Genomic DNA, 7,264 nt, shown 5'->3' with positions numbered 1-7,264 from the left:
AGACCCTCATAATAGGAGAAAAAGATGATGACATCAAGTTAAAAGAGAGACTAATGGAGAGAGGGAGGGGATATGACAGAGAGCAGAGTTATGAAGGGGAAAGTGGGGGAGGGGAGGGAAATACCATGGCTTGTTGTGTATAACTATAGAAGTTGTCAATAAAAAATGTTAAAAATTTTTCCATATGTATCTCCAATTACCCTCCTTTGCCCCCCTCCACTGAAGTCACTCTTTTTTTTTCCCCTACTATTCTATCTTCTATGTTGATATCTTTTTTTCTTTTTCTTTCTTTTTTTTTTTTTTCTGCCCTCCTCATCATTCACAACACATCTGTTGCTGGTCTAATATTGTTCAGATGTGGTGCAGGTAACAATGACCACTGGGAGTTCATGAACACATTGACCACTTTGTGTCTTTGCGAAAGTGTTCCAAAACACGCCTCCCCATTCTTTGTTGCTTAAATTCTTTCTGCCATCTCTTCTGCTGAGTCACTGAGGAAGGGTGACAGAAATGACTATTAAATGCTGAGCATTGAACTGTCACTTTTTAGCACTTTGACAAGATGTGAGTTTCTCTAGCAGTCTCCACCATCTGAAAAAACAAACTCCTCTAGTCAAAAGTGAGAGCAGCACTAATATATAGGTATAAGCATAGGCATTTAGGGGACAATTTGGTTGGTATAATATATCCATGCAGCCAGATAACAGTAGTAACTTCCCCACTAAGGCATATGGTCTTCCCAGCCATGGGATTTTTATACTAAGTTTTCAGTATCAGGCATGAATTTCCTCTTTTGGAGTGAACAGCAAATCCAACTAGAGAGCATAATAGACATGCCACTATTGCACTAGTAGACATATCTTGCCTATGTGGCAGTTGTGTACTTTGCAGTGTCCACTGCTGGTCAAGACTGCTAATAAATTTTGTCCCCCAGCAGGCTGCATAAAACTTTCTAGCACTATGGGTGCTATTCAGCAGGAAAGCTTCTAGCTCGGTTCTAGCTTGATTTCTCTTTTTTGTTTTTAATATTTATGTTTTTATTTAAAAATATAAATGGGCGCGGCGGGGAAGATGGCGGACGGGAAGGCGGGAGAGGAGAGCCCCGGAAAGCCGCAGCGAGCCGGCGCCGCCGGAGTAACGGAGGGGAAAGCTCCCGTCGCAGCGCTGAGAAGCGGTCAGCTGAAGAAGCTGCGGACGTCCCCACAAAGCCCGCAAAGGCCTCCAAGTTTGGATTTGCCATGGGTAGTCAGACGGCCAAGAGAGCCTCCGCCATCTCCATCAGACTCGGGTCAAGCAAGCCTAAGGAAACTGTTCCCACTCTTGCTCCAAAAACACTTTCAGTAGCAGCAGCTTTTAATGAAGATGAAGATAGCGAACCAGAGGAAATGCCCCCAGAAGCAAAAATGAGGATGAAGAATATTGGAAGGGATACACCAACCTCAGCCGGACCAAACTCCTTCAATAAGGGGAAGCATGGGTTTTCTGACAACCAGAAGCTGTGGGAACGAAATATAAAGTCTCATCTCGGAAATGTCCACGACCAAGACAATTAAATTACGCTTTTGAAACTGGGTGTTGGGATGTAAAGTTAGAAAGAACAGCTTCCTTTTTTAAAAGAATGGTATAAGACTTATCTTTGGAGCCACCTTTTTTTCTTTTTCATTTTTTTAAAAGATTGAGTGATACACTAATAAATGAGAGTTTGAAATTAGAGGTAATTTATGTTTTATATACAGATTTCAAGACATTTGCTAATTTTGTAGTTTCATGTGATTAGTTTCCAAAAGTTACAGATAATAAAGAAATCAGAAATGGTACCTTTTTAAGAATTGCATATTTTTTTAGACACAGCTATTAGCACATTAAGAGGGAAGTGAAAAGTTATCTATTTACAGCTTCAAGCAGTTACTTGCCTAACTTCATTCCCTCGTTTCCTAAACTGTCTGGCTCCCAGGAACAGCCTTATAGAGAGAGGGAGTATTGTATTGAGAAGAAAATGTTACTGGACTATTGACTGAAAGTAAATTTAGAGAAAATGAGACCTTTTTTTTCTTATGGGCATTTTGTTTTGTTTCACGTCGTCATATACTAGGTATTGCATTGCTATCAGTGGATAAAGATGCTTAGCACTTTAAAAAAAGAAAAAACAATTAAAAAAAGAAGTTTATGTGAAGTATTGAGTATTTGAAACAGCCCACTTCACTCTGATGGACTTTGTCTGCCTCCAGTTGTCATCAAGCACGCCGCTTGCTACCACAGGAACTCAGTATCTGGAATGTGCTTCTCTTGGTTTTGTTCCTACTTCTGTGCGAGCATTTCCACCAAAACTTGAGGCAGATCGTATGGAAGCTGCTCTTTTAAAATACAAACCACCACCAAAAATGTAAATGTACATACTGCTTTATTGTTTGGCTGGTTTTCAATTTTTTTAAAGATTTAGATACAAGAAAAAAGACATAACATTGTATGAAGACAGGAAATTGAGAAGATGTACTTTCTGTGACTGGCTTCTAAGTTGTTGAATTGAACTCACTACAAAATTTCCTGTAATTCTAAGTATGTATGTACTGTCCAGTGGCCTCAAAAGCACATTTTATGTACTGAAATAGAAGGAAAGAAAATACATCTTCAAACACATTTTATGGAATCTTTCACCACATATACTCTGCAAGATTTGTGTACTGTAGGATATTTGTTTTGTATTTTTGTATTGTATATGGACTTTTTTTTCTAATGTGTCAATTAAATGCTTCTTTAAGTGCATAGTCACAGATGAAATAGTATGATTCCCTTAAGAACTACAAGCTAAATTTGGAGGCAGCTTCTGAGAGTTTTATTGGTGGTGACTATTCGCTAGGCTCTTTTACTAGGTAACAATTCCTGAAAAGCAGCTTGCGGATGTTCTTAACAGTCTGTTCACTTAAATTTAAGTTTAGAATAAGCCCCAAGTGAAACAATGGAAATGTACATAGCACTATTAGTTCTTACATGATTTAATTATATCAAGATACATAAATTTAACTTTTCTGTAGACAAACTCTTCATTTTGTCCATTTACTATTTGTAACATCTCTCTCCTACATATTCCTTACTTGACCCAAATAAAATGTTAACCTAAGGCCAAGTTAAGGAGAGAGAAATAACTGAAATGAATGTCTTTACTAAAATACCAATAAATTTTGTCAAAACTCAAAAAAAAATATAAATGGTATATTAGGTATAATATACCATTAGGTATAATATACCAGGTATACATGGTATATTATATAAATGGTATACAATGCTAGTGCCTTAACCACTAAGTCATCTCTCCAGCCCTCTATACCAGAGAAGGAGGGGAGAGAATGGACACAGCAGGACCTCCATCTGCTGCAAACAAACTTGACACACGCACCACTTTGTGCATCTGGCTTACATATAGGTCCTGGGGAATTGATGGGCAAACACCATAACTGCTAAGCCATATTATCCAGCCCTAGTTGATTTCTTAGTATTCTACAACCAAAGCATGTTGCGTCTCCAGCAACAGGTTTTTTTTTTTTTTTCCCCTGAGGTAGGGTCTCACTCTGGCTCAGGCTGACAACTATGTAGTCTCAGGTTGGCCTCAAACTCACAGTGATCCTCCTACCTCTGCCTCCCAACCGCTGGGATTAAAGGCATGTGCCACCATGCCAGGCTCAGCAATAGGGTTTTACTGTTTAGTTGATGGGCAATTAAGAGCCTTGGCAATAGCCTGTATTGTTTTGGGGACCTCTCTGACCAACAACTCGCTGGGATATATCTCAACCCTGTTTCTTTTGTTGTTGTTGTTTTGTCCAGGTTTATGTATACTGTTAGCACTTTTCAAGTTTGTGGCCGACTCCATGTCAAAGCATTTGAATGAAAGCAAACATTTCAGGAAACTATAGCAGGTCATTGGCTTCCCTCTCCCTTATACTCATCACAGTAGTTTGCAATCCTTTTGCTATTCCAACTCTCTGTCTCCTCAGTAACATGGAGTTATCATCTGCAAGCCACGGACACATGTTGCACAACTCCAGGACTACCATTCATGTGAGTTCCTTATACTCTAAGCCCTTTTTGATAAAGGTCTCCTCCTGCTGTCCCATTTCATAGGACCCAGAAGTCTACAAGAGATGAGTGAAGCATAATGGTAGGTTTGTGACTTATCAAAAGTCTGTCCTTCTACATTACCCCACTGGTATTTGACTTGGGTTTTCCTGGAGACTGGATTTTGGCCAAGGGAAATGAATGGAGTTAGGAACTCACAGTGTGAGGCTTGAGAGAATATTTGGGGCTTCCATTGACTCTCATATCACATACTTATAGAGAAGCTGCCCCCTATCTTCAGGCAATAACTCCATAGCCTTTAGCAAGAGTCTGGTCTCAGACCTCCCAGAAGATAGGACCTAGACATAAAACAGAGTTGGTTATTGTTTAGTTCTCCATTTCAGGAGGTGGGTGTATATATGCAGAGTCTTTGGAAATATAGACATATATATATGACAGAAAAATTACCTTAATTTTTTCTTGTTAATTATGTCTGTATGAAGGTGGTTCAAATGCTGGTAGAAGCTTAAAACACTGGTATGGTTTTGTTTGCTCTTAAAGTTGGACTTAATTATGCTGAGTTTAGATTGCAGGGGAAATAGACTTGTATATTTATCCACATGTAATTTCAAGTCTGTGTGTATTATAATAAAAGGTTGTGTTTTTTTTTTCTTCTGCTGTTTTTGCAAACAAGTTGAAATTATACCAGGGAAGCTATTAAACGATCTGTCCAATAGCCAGTCATCATATTTCCACAGCTCTACACTAAGCACAGGTCTGGATATGCTTTTTAAAGGTCTGGCATTAAATAAAAACCACCATAATGTTTATAATAATAAAACACCATTGTCTCTTGTCTCCAAATTGCACTGCTCAGAAAACCTACATTAAAGGTTTTTTGTTTTGTTTTGTCTTCTTTTCTTTTCTTTTTTTAAATTAATTATTTATTTATTTGAGAGCGACAGACACAGAGAGAAAGACAGATAGAGGAAGAGAGAGAGAATGGGAGCCCCAGGGCCTCCAGCCTCTGCTAACGAACTCCAGACACATGCGCCCCCTTGTGCATCTGGCTAACGTGGGACCTGGGGAACCGAGCCTCAAACTGGGGTCCTTAGGCTTCACAGGCAAGCGCTTAACCGCTAAGCCATCTCTCCAGCCCATTGTTTTGTCTTATTTTCTGAAGCGGGGTCTTGCTGTAGCACAGGTTGACCTGGAATTCACTATATAGTCTCAGGCTGACCTCAAACTCACAGCAATCTTCCTACCTCTGCCTCTCCAGTGCTGGTATTAAAGGGGTGCATCACCAGGCTCAGCCTACTTTAAAGTTTTTATCTTTTCTTGTAATCAGAAAAATGCCTCGTTTTTTAAAATAACACACCTATGTCATATTTTTATGATTTATCTGTTTTAAGTACTATCAGCTTCCTGTTATGCTAGATGAGAAGTTAGCCTTAAAAACCTCCCAACCCCTTCTTCCGAGAGATGGATATAGTAATAGTTTATTTCAATTTACTAGTCTTCATTTATGGTGTTATGATTTTAGGGGGAAGAGGGGACTGAGACAGAGTATATTTAACCTAGGCTGACCTTGGACCTGCACGTTTCTGCCTCCTGAGTGCAGGGATTACAGGCATATGCAACCATACCTGACCAATCATCACATTTTAAATACTGCTCACAGCAAAGTCTTTAGTGTAGTGTGAAAATATTTCCTTTTCTATATTTTGTTTTACTAAAGTGGCTCTATCACTTTTTAAAAATATTTTGTTTTTAAAAATATTTGTTGAGGGAGAAAGGAAGATAGAGAAACAGAATGGGTGCACCAAGGCCTCCAGCTACTGCAAATGAATTCCAGATTCATGCATCACCTTGTGCATCTGGCTTACATGGGTCCCGGAGAAATGAACCTACGTCCTTTGGTGTTGCAGACCACTACCTTAACTGCTAAGCCACCTCTTCAGCCTCTCTATCACTTTTAAAAAATATATGTATATTTTTTGTTGACAACTTTTATACTTATTACAACAAGCCATGGTATTTCCCTCCCCTCCACTCCCCTTCCCCACTTTCTCCTTCATAACTCTGCTCTCTGTCATATCCCCTCCCTCTCTCCATTAGTCTCTCTTTTAACTTGATGTCATCATCTTTTTCTCCTATTATGAGGGTCTTGTGTGGGTATTGCTAGGCACTGCAAGGTCTTGGATATCAAAGCCAAATTTGGTCCAGACAGTTGTATGTAAGGAGTGGCACCCTTCTTTTGGCTCTTACATTCTTTCTGCCACCTCTTCCACAATGGACCCTGAGCCTTGGAGAGTATGAGATGTTTCAGTGCTGGACACTCCTTTACCCTTCTTCTCAGCACTGTGTTGCCTTTTGGGTCATTTCAGTGATCATTACCATCTGAAAAGAGAAGCTTCTCTAACCAGAATTGAGAATAGCATTAATATATGAGTGTGAACATTAAGTGTACTGCTTTCAGAGCAATTTGGTGTGAGTAATATATGCATTTATTCAGAGAAGAGCAGGATTTATACCCCTAAGGTTCATGACCTCCCCTGTCATAGGCTTTTGATTAGGTTTTCAGTACCAGGCACATATTCCCCCCATAGAGTGGGCCTTCAGTCCAATTAGAGAGCAGTTGGTTTCCCCCAGCGCAGACATGCCGTTATTGCACTCATTCAGTCATTTGGCCTGTCTGGCCAAACTTGAGGTTTCCAGTGTCCACTGTTTTCACTGCTGATGACTTCTGTTTCCTGTAAGACTGCATTTGGTGCAGTTTTTTCCAGCTTTCAGTTAGCTGGGCTACAGTGAGAAGGTTTTCTGCTCAGCACCAACTTGATTTCTCAGTTAATTTGCCTCTCAGGCATGTGAAGTCTTCAGCAACAGGGTCTTACCATCTCTTCCTCACAGGAAACCAAGGGCCTTGGCAATAGCCAGTAATGTTTTGGAGGCAACAGGGACCTCCTAGGTCAATGACTCACTGGAAGCTATCCCATCCCAGGCACTGAAAATTTTCTAGTAACAATCTATGGCTTCTGGATCTGTCATTATTTAAGAAACTATATTTTCATATGTCTTATTCAGAATATCTTGAACTTTGATTGACCATCCCCCTCTTGCCTTTCTTTTATACAATCTCTTCTGCTGACCTCACTTAGGCCTTTTCCCTCCCTGTAATCCGTTCTTCTACATACATATATACAATACCATCCCC

General features: G+C 39.8%; 1 pseudogene; it reads left to right on the top strand.

Annotated features, from left to right (window-relative positions):
- The first annotated feature begins 1,071 nt into the window (after positions 1 to 1,071).
- Positions 1,072 to 3,194, top strand: LOC123462804 (annotated as a pseudogene).
- The last annotated feature ends 4,070 nt before the right edge of the window (positions 3,195 to 7,264 follow it).

The sequence above is a fragment of the Jaculus jaculus genome, chromosome 8, assembly GCF_020740685.1.
Source record: "Jaculus jaculus isolate mJacJac1 chromosome 8, mJacJac1.mat.Y.cur, whole genome shotgun sequence".
In the NCBI taxonomy this organism is placed as follows: domain Eukaryota; kingdom Metazoa; phylum Chordata; class Mammalia; order Rodentia; family Dipodidae; genus Jaculus; species Jaculus jaculus.
Note: the sequence above shows the minus strand (reverse complement) of the source record. Positions and strands in the feature narration are given on the sequence as shown.